Source organism: Myxocyprinus asiaticus, chromosome 16, assembly GCF_019703515.2.
Source record: "Myxocyprinus asiaticus isolate MX2 ecotype Aquarium Trade chromosome 16, UBuf_Myxa_2, whole genome shotgun sequence".
In the NCBI taxonomy this organism is placed as follows: domain Eukaryota; kingdom Metazoa; phylum Chordata; class Actinopteri; order Cypriniformes; family Catostomidae; genus Myxocyprinus; species Myxocyprinus asiaticus.
In genome coordinates this window covers 31473489-31493635 of record NC_059359.1, presented here as the reverse complement: position 1 = coordinate 31493635, position 20147 = coordinate 31473489, and the positions used below count along the sequence as shown (strand labels likewise).

Sequence of the window (20147 nt, the reverse complement as noted above, 5' to 3'; positions counted from 1 at the left end):
ATGAGCCAAATCTACTGATGATCATCTCCAATGGTTTAAGATATAATTGTTGTCTTAAACTTGGTTCGTTTCCACCGCATAAACTGTGTTATCCCCTGAGCAGGTTTTAGGAGTGCTGTTATTGTGGTCTTTAGAGGAATGCACAGCAGCTGAGGGCCATAATTGGGTGGACTGACTGCTTGAGCATGCCAGGTCCATATTCTCAGGAATCTACAGCTGTCATTGGCACTGTCAGTGATGACTTTGCAGATAAAAAGGTGTCCTCCTGGGGCCAAAGCTCCCCTAATGAAGCCAGCTACTCATTTGGTGTGGCTTATTCCACTGTTGTTTGCATAGGGACATTATTGTTCTACGTTGTTCTCCAAAGCCAGATTTTAGCTTCCAAACAGGTGAATGTCAACTCTGTTACAATTTGTTGGTTTGTGAATGTTATTTTTTGATCAGTGGGTAGCGCAATCTCATGGATAGAACTTTTAGAGCATCACATGCCATGACACGACTGCTTCATTATGAGTGGACCTTTATTGAGATCTGTTAAAATAATCCTTCCAAAACTGACATGTACGGATGTATTTCTGATATAACTCAGATTCAATTCCCATCATCAAACTCTTGAAGCTACTCAGATAAGTGGTAAAACATTTTCAACAGATGGATAATCAAGTCCAGGTGCTCATAATTTACTAGAATTTTGTTTTAATAGTAGGCCTAATAGATTTTTGTACTTCATATTCTACGATGATCCTAATAACTTAGAATCTTTATAGACATACTGTACAGTATTTCCTGTGACAAACATCTTTAAGTTTGTCAATTTCATCAATTTAGATACCACAAAAAAGGTAATACCAGAGACTATTTAGCAGAGATGGGCGACTTCTATTAAAATGAATGGGAGAAAATGGAACGCCCAACAGCAGCCAACGGTCAGCGGATGTGGATAGGAAGTCCCGCCTTACAGGTAAAAGAGCCTTTTAGATACAGACATTGCCTGTCAATCAACTTGAGAACGTGCATGCGCATTAGCTATACAAGCCGGGAAAATTGAATTTTTTTAGCATAATCTGAGGTAAAGAAGCACAATTTATTTACCAGTGTTGTCAGATTTTACTGTTTGAAACATGTTTTTTGATCGTAATATTGACCAACCGTTTTGGAGATTTCGGTCTTTCCCCAATCAAGTAGATAGGAGCTGCACTGTCATGACTGTAAATAGCCTCCCGAGAGCATTCAAACATGGCCGACAGTGGACTGACTTGCTAGTAAGACTTTGGTAATATGCTATTGAACACACTCCTTTAGCCTATTTTACAAAGTTAAATGTATCAATGTAAATAATAAATGTAACAATTGTATGTTTCCTTCAAGAGTTTCTCAGTTAAGTAGTACCCTATGAAATCAGTTTTATTTGTTTTTTTCTTCTAATCCCTCATTCTGGTTGAAAGTTTCATCAGTTTCATCAAAAAAAAAATAGTGTCTAATTAAATTAATTAATAAAACTTTAATTAAATGAAAATAGAACAATTACTTTTTATACACAAAAATATGGTCTTATTTTTGTCAAAGTGCGATAAATAAAGTGACATATTGCTTACATATAATAATAATAATAATAATAATAATAATTCTTAGTATTATTATAACAGTAAATACAGGATTGTATTATACAGTACTTATATATTTGTCTTGCAATTTATTCCATTCTCCCATCAAGCTTTTATTTTGAATCAATCTTTTATTTTGACATGAAGGCTTTTCCGTTTTGTGTTTTTTGCGGTAGTTTCACACCTCTGGTTAAGTCGTTGGTCCAGTGTGATTTTTAAAGCACAAAATGCTGCGATTTAAGTATATACTGTAAATATAAGTAGTCTGCATGCGCTGCATGCTTTAGAGTAAATGTGCGCTCTCTTCTGTCATCTACTACAACAAGCACAGCGCGTTGATGCTCATAAAACGTGGTGTTTTGATCAGTTTATGTGTTCAGTGTATAAGTGGCTTCAGACATTCACATGTTTGCTGAAGCGCGCAGTGCATGCAGACTGTGTTTATTTAATTAAATGGCCGGTTTAATAATAACACTAGGACATATCACTATTTTAATTTGATTAATTGTGCATTTCAGTGTAAAAGAAGTAACAGAGCACACGCTCATTAGTGTGTGAGCATTCAAAAGCAGTCTTCTGTCATTTAGACCATATGGGGACACGGTGCTCAGTACTACCGGTACAGCAGAAACCATTACATCTTTTTTATTTTAGTATCGACTTTGTATCGAATTACCGGTACTTTTGACATCACTGCCTTAAACAGGTTTTAAAGGTTTATGCTCTGTTGAGTTTTAAATCACCAAAACCTACCTCCCTACCCTAAACCTTAAACCTAAACCTAACCGATATTGTTATAAAAAGCAAACGTTACATGAAAAATGCCATTGCTGAGCCAACCACTTCACCGCATCATGGTGCTTTTATGACACTTTCGACTCACGTGTCAACTTGCGTGCTCTTCAGGACTCGTACCCTGGTCCTTTGCATCACAAGTGCAATGGTCTATCGGTTGAGCTACCATGCAATTTAATCACGTTTGAACAAGCTTGTAAAAATAGTTGGCAATAAAATGCAAATGTAAAAATGATGGCTGTCTCGCATTTAAATGTTTTAATTGCGATTAATTGCATATTTTTGTAGTTAATCGCAATTAATCACAGATTTTGAAAATGCTGAATTTGACACCAATATACTTATTTTCATAATGCATTTATTTACATCTTAGGAAATAAAACAAACAATATGTAACAATATAATGCTTTATTAACATTTTCCAAACAAAGCCTTCCACAATATAAAGATAGAAATGCACTAAAATATCACCTATTCAAGTAACATTAAACATTTCCCAAAGTCTAATTGGGAGGTTGACTTATTGACAGAATTAGTCCCCATAGGTAGAGTATCAATTCATATTTTCATTAATTTTATATTTCTATATTCATAATTATTTTACATTTTAAATTCATCTCATAACATTATTTATGCATTTGCAACTGCTGTGTAAATGCATTTATTCCTGCTCTGTGAAAATACACCTAATTGCCACTTCAGATGCAGCTTCTTGTGCCACCTTTGCTGTGTAAAGATGGCTTTAGTCCCCATATGTTTAGTATTCATTACAATGGGCATTAAATCTCTTAAACTCTCATCCTCCACAATATTAATCTGCCAGTAGACTGTGATTATCTGCTTTGTTACAGCAATCGTGAAGCAGCATCCAGTGCTGCTTTGAACTCCACGGGAAAAGTGCCGTGCTTCAGTGATAATTAAAATGCGCTGAAAATACTTGATTTCTATCACAAGTCCCATCTGGGCTTGTTTTGTACATCAAATAATTGCGCTAAGAGGTCCTTTCTCCGTCATTTTATCACTGACAGGGAAGCTCTGTTGTGGTGTGTGCATCAGTGTAATGACACCGTCCGGACACATTATAAAGTTTCCGACCTCCCAACAAGTGTTAATGCTGGTTTATGCTGTATTAACGGTAAATGCGTTAATCGCGATTAAGAAAAATTAACTTAAAAGTTAATTCCGACAGCTCTAGTAAAAATGTATCGCTTTACAAGTCATACTATATTAAAAGTGTTTAGATGTCATAAAATAGCACTGTGTGATGGACAGGGTGTATAGTAGGTGTTTATGAACTGATAATCTGCCCTTTTACTCGTGATTTGTGTGAAAGGGAATAAAAGTTGTTATAGCGCCTTTAGTGTTAATTTCACCAGGAAACTGCCGTGTTACGCACAATGAGCCACATAAAAGTAATTTTGCAAAAATGTAGGTATAGTAACGTGAGTAGAATTTGCTTACAAAGCCCTCTTAACCTAAGGCACTAGATTTCAAAGGTAGGGTAACTGCAGTCATGACTATCATTTATACAGCTCTCATCACAAAGTAAATCGGGCATATCCCTTATCCAGCAATGGATGAATCCTCAGAGTTTTCTTTTACATTACAGGGTCCCAGCAAACTCTCAAAAACCAACTTCACTCTAAAACAAACCTATTTGACAGCAGCTTAGCAACAAGGTATGTGTGAACACTAACACAAATGCTCTTTGTGCAAACAGTTTGCTTTCTCCAGATTCACTGTCATTAAGCAGAACCACAGAGCTAATAGAAAGCATCAGAGCAGGAGGGAGCTGTATGATATTCAGTGAGAGAGAGGGAGAAAAGGGGGAGAGAATGGGAGGAGATGAGCTGGCACATTATTTAACATGAGCCCACAAATGAGCCAGTTGGGCCTGTTCAATCGCACATTGTTCATCATTGCTGTGAATGTTATTTTCACTTATAACAAGAGGAACTGAAAGATGTTTGGTGGATGTGATATGCTTTACTATGTGTCCTGGGTTTCATACATAGTTCAGATGGATTTTTAAAAAAAAAAATTTTAAAGCATAATTTATATTGTTAATTAGATTAATTTTAGTTTATATATTTAGTATATTTATATATAGTGTGACTGCCTGGGACATATTTGTCTGTTCACACTTTAAAAAAATCAAGAAGAATCATAATATTTATGTTTAGAATATACAGATAATGTATGTTTTTGGTAACATTATAAATTCTAATGTCCATGTACAATACAGGGACTGAAATGGATTTTGGCTGATAAAGGTAAACCATATGGTGTGACACTATTTTGTTCATTTTGAATGGCCAGTTATTTGGACCCTTCTGTAGTGAGTGATCCTTGATCAGCTGGATAGATCAAATAATGTTTTTTAAGGACATCAGAGGTTCAAGAGGGTCAGTTTTGGGGTCATATATTTTGACATCATTTACACAGAAATGCAATAACTTTTAAATATTGAGACATTGTCAAGAAATTAACAAGTGTAGGGAGAGCAAGAAAGTACAGAGAAAGAAAGATTAGTAAGGGATTGCTTTGTACTATGTTGTTATAAAAAATCAGTGCACAAATTAATTAATATAGGCCACTTAAAGCCTTAATTCAGTAGTCTGTATAATGTTCTTATGGTGTCCTTTAAATATTTTTAATAAATGTGTTCCATATTATTAACATTACATTTTATTTCAGCTTAAAGAGATAGTTCATCCAAAAAAGAATATTTTCTCATAATTTACAGTTGAAGTCAAAAGTTTACATACACCTTGGCCTAATACATTTAAACTCAGTTTTTCAGAATTCCTGACATTTAATTGTAGAAAACATTCCCTGTCTCAGGTCAGTTAGGATCACTATATTTTAAGAATGTGAAATGTCAGAATAAAAGTAGAGAGAATGATTTATTTCAGCTTTTATTTCTTTCATCACATTCCCAGTGGGTCAGAAGTTCACATACACTTAGTTAGTATTTGGTAGCATTGCCTTTAAATTGTTTAACTTGAGTCAAACATTTTGGGTAGCCTTCCACAAGCTTCTCACAATAAGATGCTGGGATTTTGGCCCATTCCTCCAGACAGAACTGGTGTAACTGTGTCAGGTTTGTAGGCCTCCTTGCTCGCACACACTTTTTTTTTTAGTTCTGCCCACAAATCAGATTGAGGTCAGGGCTTAGAGCCATTTTGCCACAGCTTTGGAGGCATGCTTGGGGTCATTGTCCATTTGGAAGACCTATTTGCGACCGAGCTTTAACTTCATGGCTGATGTCTTGAGATGTTGCTTCAATATATCCACATCATTTTCCTTCCTCATGATGCCATATATTTTGTGAAGTGCACCAGTCCCTCCTGCAGCAAAGCACCCCCACAACATGATGCTGCCACCCCCATGCTTCACAGCCTCACTCTTTTTCCTTCAAAAATAACAATGGTCATTATGGCCAAAAAGTTCTGTTCCCTATCTGTCACTCACTTGACGTTGTGTCGATGTAGTGACACTAGGGGTCACTCTTGGGAGCCCTAAACACCTCTGATCTTTGAAAAAAGGCCAATGGGAATTGGCGAGTGGAATTTGCATGCCACTCCCCCGGACATACGGGTATAAAAGGAGCTGGTATGCAACCACTCATTCAGATTTTCTCTTCGGAGCCAAGTGGTTCTGTTCATTGAAGCTGAATTCATCTGCGAGTTCATTCACCTCATCTGTTGGATTTTATGGTGCATTTCAGCAGCTTCTCCCCCTCTGCACCCATGGAGTGCAGAGAACGCCCCTGGGCGCTTCAGCAGAATAACAAAAAGAGAAAATTCTAAAAAGAGTATATTTTCATTCTAAAAGAGCGGCACACACGGAATGTCTTTTTAAAGATGCCTTTCCGTTTGTGTGTTATTCCTGGCCGCGGCCATTATCTCTCCGCTTCTGATGGCCATGATCGCTGTCTTACGTGTCTGGGCGCTGCCCACGCGGAGACATCGTTCCTGGTTGGGTCTTGTCCTCATTGCGAGAACATGACGATGGCAACGTTGCGGTCGCGGCTTGCATTCGTAAGAAAGCAAGCCACCCCAGCGGCTCCCCGCCTCGGTCCTTCTACCTATGGGTATGAGTCCGTGCCGGCTAGCACTGGGGGCGATTTGGGGACCTAAGTCGGTAAACACCCACGGACCTCCCATTCCCCAACACGCTCGCTTGCTTCGGTCGGGCTCTTGGATGAGACGGCCGTACCCCGCCCCGGTCCCTTTCTTCCTGGAAGTGCATGAGGAGCTGACAAGATCATGGGGGGCAACTTTTACTGCCTGATCCCGATCTTTCAGCTCCCCCGCTCTCACTACCCTCGATGGTGGGGCGGCCAAGGGGTATTCGGTGATCTCCCAAGTGGATAAGGCGCTCGCGGTGCACTTGTGCCCGCAGAGCGCCGCCACCTGGCATGGGCGCCCGAAGCTCCCGTCCAGGTCATGTAGGTTTACGTTGTCCCTGACGGCTAAGGCCTATGGTGCCGCTGGACAAGTTCTTGGCAGCAGTGAAGCAGCAGAAGAAGGCCATTCAACACATCCTGCCCTGGCACGGTTCAAGATCCCGCACCCCATCTGCTCGTCGCCAAGGTCGTCCTCCTGCAGCAACAGCACCAGCTCTGCCGCAGCCCGCCCCCGCGGTCCGGCCCCGACGTGGAGCCCACTGCAGGAAGCAGATGCCACCCGTCTCACGGCCAGCCACCAAGAACCCCAGGAAGGCTTCAAAGTGCCCCTGAGACAGGCGAACCAGGGACGAGGAGATCCACTTCTACGGAGCTGGTAGACATACCACTCCATCCCCCGGTGGAGGGCTGGAAGGAGAATCTTTTGTTTCATTTTTTGCCGCATGCCCAAGAGGCCTTGTTCTCTGGGTCACGTGTCAGGTGTGCACGGCCGTTGTCACGACTGCCGTCCACCGTTCCATTTTTGCAGGTTTGGTGCTCCAGCGGCGGACCCCCCGCCCCTGCGCACCCAGCTGTGGCACAAACACGCCCACACCGGGTTGGCTCCGACAGACTGTGGGGAGGATGTTCCTCCTCCCCCTTCCTCAACCAATCTTATGGTGGGTATCAGGAGCCAGGTAAGTGCTTCGATGTCCGTGGACTCAGCATGGCCACGGGGCTCAAGCCCCCGTGATGTGGCGCCTCAGGCTCCGCCCCACCACAAGGCCCCACCCACCGGTACGTCCAATGTGATTATCCCCTTGGTCCCCCTAGCCCGGAGTTTGGACGCATGGCTTGCACTTTCCAACCCGTCACGATGGCTGACCCGGACCGTCTGACTCGGCTACGCAATTCAGTTCGCCAGGCGCCCTTCTGCTCAAGGGTGCGATAGAGCCTGTCCCTCCAGCTGAGATGAAGAAAGGGTTTTACAGCCCTTCATCGTACCGAAGAAAGGCGGTGGGTTGCGCCCAATCTTGGACCTACGAGTTCTGAACCAGGCCTTGCACTGAACCTGCAAGCGCTGCCCCAGGAGGAGGCAGACCCAGCTTTGGTGTTGCTGTGTCTGGTGCGTGCTTTACGCATCTATTTGGCACACAGAGCTTTAGAAGCTCCGAGCAGCTCTTTGTCTGCTTTGGTGGACAGCGGAAAGGAAGCGCTTTCTCCAAACAGAGGATCACCCACTGGGTCATTGACGCCATCGTGATGGCATATCACGCTCAGGACGTGCCGCCCCCCGTGGTGCTACGAGCCCACTCTACTAGGAGTGTAGTGGCCTCCTGGGCCCTGACCAGTGGCGCCTCTTTGGCAGACATCTGCAGAGTAGTGGGCTGGGCAACACCTAACACCTTTGTAAGGTTCTATAATCTCCGGGTTGAGCCGGTTTTGTCCCATGTGTTGTCAGGTCCGAACAGGTAAGTTCCGGGACAGCTGGCCAGGTGTACCACTTGCGTATAACGCCTTTCCAATCCCATGAGGTGAAGATGTGAGCCTTTGACTCCCAGTCATGTTCACAAGTTGTGATTCCTGGATGACTTTCCTCCTTAGCCCTGTGGCAGACGAGTTTGTGGAGAAACTCGCTGCCGGCCCAGTACATGTGCTAACTATGCCCTGTACTGGGGTAGGTGCTCCACATGCGCTGGTTCCCTATAGGTGACCCCATGTGATACATCTTCCGGTAAATCGTTTCCCTGTCTGTAAACTGCGTTAAACTGCGGAGGCCCCTCTGCCCCCGGTCACCATGCTTGTAGAAACTCCTCTCCCCTTGGGTAGGACCTACCAGGCGACTTCTCCACATGACATACTTCCGACAAGACTCGGTAAGACCATGTGACGTATTTCCACTTGAAATACCCCCCCCCCTTCTCTGGGCAGGGTGTGATCTCCGCGGTGTCTTCCCTTAGTTGGTTAACAAATTCCACTCTTTTTGAAAAAAGAGGAAAAGAGGCCACGGCTGGGCTAGCCTGTCCCTATTTGTTGTGCAGTCGACTTGTTCCCGAAGGACAGTTCCATGCTCATAAGAGCATTGGGGAAGGTTACGTGATGGCCTGGTGCGCTGGCTACGAGGCACACAGAGGTCTGCCCGTCTCGCACCACTAGTCCACGTAACACAGTTCAGTAGTCATGGCGTTTTGTATAGGGACCCCTAGTGTCACTACATCGACACAATGTCGAGTGTGTGACAGATAGGGAACGTCTTTGTTACTTTCGTAACCTCCGTTCCCTGATGGAGGGAACGAGACGTTGTGTCCCTCTTGCCACAATGCTGAACTACCCGCTGAAATGGCCGGGACCTTATCTCGGCTCCTCAGCACAAAACCTGAATGAGTGGTTACATACCAGCTCCTTTTATACCCGTATGTCCGGGGGAGTGGCATGCAAATTCCACATGCCAATTCCCATTGGCCTTTTTTCAAAGAGGTGTTTAGGGCTCTCAAGAGTGATCCCTAGTGTCACTACATCGACACGTCTCATACCCTCCATCAGGGAACGGAGGTTACGAAAGAAACCAGGACATTTTTGATTCATCAGTCCAGAGGAAATTTCTACAAAAAATAAGATCTTTGTCCCCAAATTGTAGTCTGGCTTTTTTATGGCGGTTTTGGAGCATTGGCTTCTTCCTTGCTGAGCAGCCTTTCAGGTTATGTCGATATAGGACTCGTTTTACTGTGGATATAGATACTTGTCTACCTGATTCCTCTAGCATCTTCACAAGGTCCTTTGCTGTTGTTCTGGGATTGATTTGCACTTTCCACACCAAACTACGTTCATCTCTAAGAGACCGAATGTGTCTACTTCCTGAGCGGTATGATGGCTGCGTGGTCCCATGGTGTTTATACTTGCGTACTATTATTTGTACAGATGAACGTGGTACCTTCAGGTGTTTGGAAATTGCTCCCAAGGATGAACCAGACATGTGGAGGTCCACAATTTTTTTTTTCTGAGGCCTTGGCTGATTTCTTTATATTTTCCCATGATGTCAAGCAAAGAGGCACTGAGTTTGAAGGTAGGCCTTAAAATACATCCACAGGTACACCTCCTGTCAGAAGCTAATTGGCTAATTGTCTAAAGGCTTGACATTATTTTCTGGAATTTTCCAAGCTGCTTAAAGGCACAGTTAACTTAGTGTATGCAAACTTCTGACTCACCGGAATTTTGATAAAGTGAAACAGTCTGTCTGTAAACAGTTGTTGGAAAAATTACTCATGTCATGCACAAAATAGATGTCCTAAACGACTTAACAAAACTATAGCTTGCTAATATGAAATCTGTGGAGTGGTTATAAAATGAGTTTTAATGACTTCAACCTAAGTCTATGTAAACTTCTGACTTCACCCTCAAGCCATTGAGAAGAATATCTCAGTTCTATAGGTCCTTTCAATGCAAGTGAATGGTGACCAGAACTTTGAATCTCAAAATCACAAAGACAGCATAAAAGTAATCCATAAGACTCCAGTGGTTAATCCCGAGCTTCTAAAGCAAAATGATAGGTTTGGGTGAAAAACAGAACAATATTTAAGTCCTTTTTTAGTATAAATCTCCACCTTTGATGAACCCCGACCAGTAGGTGGTAAAATGCAAAAATAATGTGAATCGTCAAAAAAACAAAAGAAGAATTTGGAAGTGAAAGTTAAAGTAAAGATTTATAGTAAAAAAGGACTGAAATATTGATCTGTTTCTCACCTACACCTATCATATCGCTTTTGAAGATATGACAAATATGGATTACTTATATGCTGCCTTTATGGAGATTCAAATTTCTGGATACCATTCACTTGCATTGTATGGACCAAGATGTATAGAGGGTTTCAGCTTTTAAGATTTTTTTACTGTAACCTGATAAAAAAGTTTAAAGAAATAGTTCATCCAAAAAAGTAAATTCTGTCATCATTTAATCAACCTCATGTTGTTTCAAACATGTATGACTTTTGTTCTTCTGTTCTTTCACTTTCTTTCACTTGCATTGAATGTAAAAAAGATCAAATGAATGTGAATCTGCAGCATTGCTTCTAAGTATATTGAAAAATTAAGTGTAATATAATTACAAGATTAGATTTGAACCTTTTGACCACTGACTTTTAACCATAATGATGATTTTTAAATTTGATTGTATAATTTATTTGTGCTGCCTTTGCAATGTATAAAGGCTATTTCACATGTCAAAATACAGTGAAAGTCAATACTGTATATAGCAGATAGATGTGAATGTAAATACACATGGGATACGTACAGTAAATTAGGGATTATCCACTGTAGGTTGTGACGGGTCCTGGACTGGTTTTTAGTCTCAGTCCATGTACACACACATCTCTCGTTTGCTAATGCTTGATGGATGCAGCCCTTCACTGAGTTACTTTTTCGGGAAGCCTTTTCTGTCTGCACATGAATTTTGCCGAAATTACAGAGTCTGGTAATGAGAAGTTATGCTAAGTGCTGTAAAATATAGGCTAGCCCTTCACGTCTGTGGTTGAACTCTGGATTAGCCTTACACATTGTTATGTAGAGCTGAGGTTTTTGCAGCCCTGTGACTTTCCTCTGTATTTTTCGGCACTGTCTGCAAAAAAAGCTCCACGTTCATAGTTGGCTTTGCACGCCTTTGAAATGCACAAGATTTCTGTTGTGGTCCATATGTATGCGACAAACCCTTTTTAATGTGTTTGCTAATTGCGCACTGCATATTTAGAAGGCGACCACAGACACTGTTATATTTGTAAATTAGAAACAAACGTGTAAATACTGTCAACACACATCAAGCGGCCGAAGCATGTCAACGAGGGATTAATTTAGTTGCTACACATTATGTCATTTAATTGCGCCTTTGATATAGAACTAGAGTCGCATGCTTGAACTCTTTGGAAAGCAGGCTGCACTGTCTGTTTCACAGTTCACGGCTTTAATAAAAGCAGCATGGTTAATATGCTACAGTACATTGTAGTTATGAGGATGTTGTTTTATATTTGATTTTCCATGACCTGAGGTGTTCTCTGTGACAACTCTGCTGAAAAGACCATCTTATAGGGATGGGAATTGTATGAAATGTAATGATTCTGGTTCCAATTCTGATTCCTCTTTCTTATTCTGGTTCCTTAACATTTTTAGTAGCTTTCAGGATACAATAATTGCAATAATTATTGAATTTACTGCCCTCAGCAGCCTATTACCACATGATGAGATCATTTAATATTTTATCAGAACAGATTCTTGCAAAGGGTGTGTTTACATTTACTTTTTAATTAAGATATTTTATTAATTCATTATTTTTTTTAAAATACCTCTAATTACAACAAAACTCATAATGTGTATCTTCACATTGTCATATCAACAACCATCCATTAATTACTCTCAATTCTTGGTTCATTTGAAGTCAGACATGATGAAATTAATGACTTACAGTTCAGTATGTTTTTGATTTACTATAAAGAATGGGCTGAAAAAAGTTATTAATTCGATAGGAAGCGCTGTATGTTTTGTGGTTTAGATTCAAAGGAACCAACACATAAGAGCCATTTTTTCGGGAATCGGGTTTCACTGGTCGCTCTGTATGTTTCGTGCTGTAGATTCAAATGTACTGGCTCATAAAAGTAATTCGCTCGGGAATCGAACTACACTAATCGCACTGTATGTTTCACGCTGCAGATTCAATAGCAGTGTTGCAGTGCCGCTGAGTGGTAGCAGGAAATAGTGTCAGAATATTTTGGCACATTGTTTAGCATCGGTGGAAGACTGCATGTTCTAGAACCGTTAAAAAAACTCAAATTCATGAGAATCATTCGGTTCTAGTATATATATATATATATATATATATATATATATATATATATATATATATATATATATATATATATATATATATATATATATATATATATTTTTTTTTTAATGGAACCAGTTCTAAATAAAAGCTGGTTCTCGGTTCCCAATTCTAATCTCTAATCAGTTTCCATGCTGCTCCAAGCTGGTTAATGCTGGTTAGTGTTCCTTATTGTTTCTGGTCTAGCTGGTAGACCAGTGTAGCTATCCTGTTCATCTGGAAGCTGGTCGACCAGCATGGTCTTTCTGATTAAGCTTATTGACCAAGGTAGTATTGCTGGTTAAACTAGCCTGTTGGGGAAAGCAGCACAACATCCAAAACTACATGACTGTGACCAGCTATACTGGTCTTTTCAGCAGGGAAAGAAAGACTCAAGTGCAAGTCAGCTGAAAAGAAGTAGCTACAGTTCTGAATGAATATTCTGAATTTTATTCTCTCTCACTACACCAAAACCCAAGCCGGGAGATGAAATTGAGGATGATATTGTGCGTGTGGATTTGGAGAGCAATGCTGGTTCCCAGTGTACTCTTATTTTTAGGCCATCTCCAGATCTGCGCTTCCTTGCCAGTGCTTGATTCTGTGGTTAAAAGAGGAAGGCCAAGCCTGGCTTTCCAGCCCCATGATCACAGGGTAATAGGGTCAATGTCTGGGCGGGGACCCATCAAATGTACTGTTAATCCAGGATCTCTGTGCTCAGATTAGCAGCTTTCCATGACCTGGAAACCTTTGCTTCAGCTCTAATCCTTGCACTACTGTTTAATAAGGAGTTTGTGCATTTTTCCCTGCCTGTAGTTGCTGTATATTCCCATAGATAGTTTAATACTGTATATTAGGGTGAATTCAGGTAAATCATTTCAAAGTGGTCCAATTTACTTAAATTCACCCTACATGTATTCTGTGTATCAGCCGCGGCCCGTGCATTAAGTCTAGGCCTTCAGTGCGATTCATGCCATTAAGAAAACACAGGTTCACAATGAATAAGACATACATATGCCTATCATACAGTACGTGGCAGTCAACTAATAATACCAATTGACATTTTAAAAACACATCCACGCACAAAAGACAGAACCAAGGAGGTCTAATACCAAGAAAAACTCTCTAATAATATTTGCTTGCAATAAATTTTGTTTCGTCAGGGTACACGGTTACTTTTCAAAATGATCCGACTCTGAATGCTCAAGCAGCCTAATTTACACTTAGAAAACTCCTGATGTTGCTATAACAATGCAAAAAGCACTACCAATTAGCTTGAAGTGAAAATCAGTCCTCCTTTCCTGTTTAATTAATCAATCACACGATCATGCAGAACATCTCAGGTTTTTAAATCCATAAGGATCTCTTTCTCAATGGTGATGTGGCAGTGACAGCTGACTCGTCAGCAAGATCTCGTGCTCTTCACTTTCAAATTACGTAATACGTACATCCCTTAAAGCATGATTGCGTCACTCAAGGCCAGGTAGAAGGCCTGGATTGGGACATATGCTAAAGACCACACCCACCAAGAACAAATAAATCAATCTGATTGGCCGATGAATCCGACAATCTGACTTTAGATGCCTATTCACTGCAGTGTTGAGGGATTCAATGGAAATTCTAAAGGCATGATGGGCAGGAGCTCAGACTCACACGCTGCTTCAGCTAAGGAGCATGGCTTCGGGCATGCGATTTGTGAAAAAGCTGTCACACTTTGCTTGTAAGCATTGAGGAATAAATTCTGATTGGATAAACTTTTTGTTTTTTGCTATTTGTTTGTAGATGAATTAGGAGTGGAAAGTGATTGAAAATACATAGGCAAAAAGGTCAATGAGAATGAAAGGATGAAAAAATATTTATTTATTAGGCATGTTATGCCAGCAGAGAAGGCTTTGCTGGCCCTGAGAAATCGCCACTGCTGTGTATGTTGGTCTGTGTATGTGTTTGTGTGTGTAATGCTTATCAGATGTAATGCCTGTGCCTATCAAAATTTGAAACACTGCCCCCAGTGGCCAAAGTGGTAAGTGTTGTTGGGCATATTGGCACGTGTGAGCCACTGTGTCCACTGAGGGGTGCCAAAAGCGAGTTGTGAGTTGTTGTCAGCTGTACAGGATGAAGTGAAGATGAATGCATATTTTATAAACTGAACTCCCCAAACCTAATCCTAACCATCAGTGGAGTAAGAATTTATTGTTAGAGGAAAAAATGCTACCTCCTAATCGCTATCGTCACTGATTATGCAAATGCAATTACTTCCTGGTTTCTTCGTGGGATCCGAACCAGGGTCTCCCACTGTAACATCTGAGGTTGTTACCCATCCTACCAACCACCAGAGGGAGCCCTCTCCCAAATACTGATCTTCACCCATTTCTTCACTGCTCATTTCCTGTTTACCACATGTATATATAGCCATGCAGTTCCATTGTTCTGTGCGAAGTATTGGATCCTAACACCATCTCCATGGGCAGTTCGTTACAGAATACTTCGCCTACCATAGATCCAGCGGAAGTCTCACAGCTCCAGGCTGCATTTGCACACCAGTGCGAGGGTTTTAAAGGGTTATCAAGAACAGCTGAACAACCTACGAGCCGCCAACGAATGTTTGACTCACTACATTCCCTCACTGCCAGCTCCCCATGCTAAACCGGTAAGCCTTGCTCTTCCTGACAAGTTTGATGGTTCTGCTGAGAAATGCCGAGGTTTTTTACGACAGTGTAAAGTTTATTTCTCTAGTCAACCTGAATCATTTAATGAAGATGCCAAGAAATGTACCTTTATGAAGGTTCTGCTTACTGGTAAAGCACTCGGTTGGGCTGCCGCTGTTTGGGACAAAGATCCTCAAATCCAGACCTAGTTTGACTACTTCATTCAACAGATCCACGAAGTCTTCAAGTATCCAGCAGGTGGTCAAGATATCTCTGTTCAGCTGCTTCATTTATGCCAGGGCCATCGATCTGCAGCAGAATACACAATTCTGTTCAGGATGCAAGCGGCTCAAAGTGGGTGGAACGATGTCGCTCTGAAAACTGTTTTCCACGAGGGGCTTCACCAAGAACTCAAGGCTGAACTGACATGCAAGGGTGAGGGTTCTACTCTGTCTGAATTCATTACCATGGCTATCAAGATGGATAATCTGCTTCGTAATGCTCCACGGCCCCAGTTTCACTCTGCTTCTAAATCTACAGTCTCAGTACAGGCACATCACCCGAACCTATGCAAGTTGTTTACGCCCGTGTTTCTATGGAGGAACGCCAATGTCGACGTAACAAAAAACTTTGCTATTACTGTGGTGAACCAGGTCATCTCAATGCTGCATGCCCACACAAGAAATCAAGTTCCCCTGAATCAAGGCTGAAAGTGAGTACCACGAAATTTGTATCACCTATCCTTCACAGTTTTCTGTTGCCTGTAGAGATCTCCATTGGTGATCATATAAAATATGTTCCAGCTTTAGTGGATTCTGGGGCTGCTGTGAATCTCATAAATCAAGAGATCGTACAAGAACTCAGTATACCCACCATTCAATGCATTCCAGTGATTTAATATCACCACAGTTGACAACGCTTCCATTGGTACTGGTATAACCCAACAGACTGTTCCTATAACCGTCAAGATTGGACTATTTCATGTGGAGAACATTTTACTGTATGTCATAAACTCACCCAATCATGCTCTTATCCTGGGTCATCCTTGGCTGGCCATCCACAATCCTTCAATATCCTGGAACCAGGGTGAGCTCACGAAATGGTCAAGTTTCTGTCATGAACATTGTCTCCATGTTGCTGTCTCCATACATTGTCTTACCACCAGCATCGAAAGCCCTGAATTCCAAACAGTAACCATGATTCCCGAGGAGTATGCTGAATTCAATGAAATTTTTGTAAAGTCAAAGCTACTCAACTTCCTCCTCACCATCCATGGGACTGCACCATTGAACTTCTGCCTAATACAGCTCCACCGAGAAGCAAGGCTTATCCATTGTCTCGAAGAAGCCCTTGCCTCCAGTTACATCCATCCCTCCACCTCTCCAGCAGCTGCAGGTATTTTCTTCGTGGAGATAAAGGATGGAGGTCTACCTCCATGTATCAACTATCGAGGCCTGAACTCTGTCACCTTGAAATACCATTACCCACTGCCACTTATCCCCTCAGCACTTGAACAACTCCGTGAGGCTAAGATTTATTCTAAGCTCGATCTAAGAAGTGCTTATAACCTCATCAGAACCAGAGAAGGAGGTGAGTGGAAAACTGCATTCATCACCACTAGGGGGCACTATGAATATCTGGTCATGCCGTATGGACTTGTTAATGCCTCCTCTGTTTTCCAGTCTTTTGTCTCTGAGATTTTCAGAGACCTACTGAATCAGTGTGTGGTGGCCTACATTGACAACATCCTCATCTACTCTCAAAACAAAGAACAACATATCCAGCATGTCAGGACAGTCCTATCACGTCTCCAGGAACACCAGCTATTTGTCGAGACAGAGAAATGTGAGTTTCATATCTCCCATACCACATTCCTAGGTTACAATATCAGCCACCAAGGTGTAGAAATGGATGTCTCTAAAATCACAGCAGTTACCGAATGGCCTCGACCTTCCACAATCAAAGAACTTTCTGGGCTTTGCCAGTTTCTACCGCCGCTTCATCAGAAACTCCAGTGTCATTGCAGCACCACTCAAGTCATTGCTCAAGGGAAAACCCAACAAGTTGCCATGGAACGACGCAGCATACCAAGCCTTCGTCTCCCTCAAGTCAAGCTTCACGAACACTAGTATACTGAAACACCCTGACCCCAATCTTCCTTTTGTCGTTGAAGCAGACGTTTCTGATTGTGGGATTGGAGCGGTCCTGTCACAACGTCACGGTACCCCAGGCAAGCTTAACCTTTGTGCATTTTTCTCGAGAAAGTTAAATTCTGCTGAACGAAACTATGATGTGGGGAACAAGGAGTTACTTTCCATGAAGGCAGCACTTGAAGAGTGACATCACTGGTTAGAGGGGGCAGTCCACCCGTTCCAAGTTATCACTGATCACAAGAACCTTGAATACATCAAGGCAGCCAAGAGACTGAATCCACATCAAGCTCGATGGTCATTGTTCTTCATCAGGTTCAATTTTACCATCACTTACCACCCTGGCAGCAAGAATAGCAAAGCAGATGCACTTTCACACAGGCATGATCCACCCCACATCCAACCTCATCCCGGATCAATCCTACCACCATCTTTCATCATTGCACCGATTAGTTAGGATATCATGGAAGAAATACAACGAGCACAACAGCATGAACCATCACCACCTGACTGCCTCCCAACCAAGAACTTTGTACCACAAGCTCTACGTCTGAAAACTATCCAGCGGGTCCACACTTCATTGAGCACAGGACACCCTGGCATCCAAAGAACAATCACACTGGTACGTAATTCCTTCTGGTGGCCATCTGTGATTCGTTATGTTACTAACTATGTGAAGTCTTGTCAAGTGTGTGCACAATTTAAGACCCCCAGGGAACTGCCCACGAGATTACTCCAACCACTGTCAATACCCCAAAAACCATGGTCCCACCTGTCCATCGATTTCGTCACCGACATGCCAAACTCCAACGGATACACCACCATACTGGTAATTATCGACTGATTCTCAAAATCATGTAGACTTGTTCCTCTCAAGGGTTTACCCACAGCTATGGAAACTGCTAACATTCTATTTTACCAAGTATTCAGAGTCTATGGATTACCAGAAGACATCGTGTCCGATCGAGGTTCACAGTTCACATCCCAAGTTTGACAGGCATTCTGTAAGCAACTGGACATCAACGTGAGTCTCACCTCAGGCTATCACCCCCAAGCCAACGGACAGGTGGAACGTTTAAACCAGCAGATTGGCAGATATCTTCGGAGCTACTGTAGCTGTGAACAGGAAAAGTGGAGCGACGACTTGCCCTGGGCCGAATACGCACAGAATTCCCTCACTCATACCTCCGTTGATGGAGCACCTGCATATATGGTCAGAGAGATCATGGACTCAAGGCGATGAGGGAGCCAGATGCAAGACTTGATGGACTGGGAAGGCTACGGACCAGAGGAGAGATCGTGGGTAGCCGCCAAGGACATATTGGACCTGTCCCTGATCCAAGAGTTCCACCAAGCTCATCATAATCGTCCAGCACCACGACCAAGGGGACGTCCCAGCAGAAGAACACCAGTAGTTGTTCGTAGAGGTGGGGTTCTGTAACATCTGAGGTTGTTACCCATCCTACCAACCACCAAAGGGAGCCCTCTCCCGAATACTGTTCTTCACCCATTTCTTCACTGCTCATTTCCTGTTTACCACAAATATATATAGCCTTGCAGTTCCATTGTTCTGTGTGAAGTATTGCCAGTTTACCCTGCCTTACCGAGCGTTTTTCCATTGCCATTGTTTATTGATTCATGTTATGACCATTGCCTGTTTTTCTGGATTTACTGCTTTTTGGATAACCCTAAGTTTTGTTTGCCTGGTTGGACTGTCTATATGGTTTATTGGATTTATCTGCCTGCTTTACAACTACGTCTCTCTGCCTGCTGTTTTGGATTGTTTGCTTGTGTCTCTTTTAATAAACTTCCTGCACATGGATCCTAACACCATCTCCATGGCCAGTTCGTTACACCCACGCTGATGACATTACCTGAAGTTTAACAATCATTTAACAAACATGGGAAGTTTAACAACAAGGGAAGTTTAACAAGCATGAGCTGATGCAGAAATATCTGATGGTAAGTGGCCCATATCAGTGAGTTGGAATGATGTGTCTGGATTTCTTGGAAACCACATGCCTGTTTTCAAACAGGTTTCAGGCTTGGAAAGACATGATTGTGTGTGTATGATGGCTGAATTTTCATTTTTGAGTAAACTATCCTTTTTAAATTGCACTGAATAACTACAAGACTTTGAACTGAATTTCAGTAATTGTTCCCAAGCTATTTCTATCTAAAAACTTCATATAAAATTGGGCATGTTTTACTTGTACTTGATTCATGAATTATGTATTTATTATTACCCTTATATTTTTAAGACCTTGGTTTTGTTGGGCCTCATGTATTCAGATAGAGGACAAAGGCAGGCCTAATACAGTCGTAAAAACCTAACTCAAGCCCCCACCTTCCAAGTCGTAAATCTTACTGATAAAAATCGCGCCAAAATCAAACAAAGGGAGTCCAAAACAGACTACAAATCCATGAAGCCTTGCTCACTAAAGGATCGAACTCTCAACTCCTATTGGATGAGGCACACAACAGAACGTCCCTCAAACATGACATCATCAGGAGTTGAAATACCTCTGAAATGCTTCCAGAATTCGTTTCCAGCGACTTTGTTTGCAGTGTGTGGACGCAGTTTAACGCTGCTCTCATGTGCAACCTCGTGGCACAAGGAAGTAACGTCCGACTTGAAACTGTAGCCATACAATCTCCATCTCGCTGGACGAGTTGAGATTACTCTGTGTTCAACCGAACACTCTAACGGATCCGAAG

The 20147-nt window shown here is 42.1% G+C and overlaps 1 protein-coding gene across 1 annotated transcript in view; it reads left to right on the top strand.

Annotated features, from left to right (window-relative positions):
• Window positions 1–20147, top strand: part of fhod3b (formin homology 2 domain containing 3b) — a 276595-nt gene that overhangs the window by 824 nt on the left and 255624 nt on the right. The window lies entirely within an intron of this gene.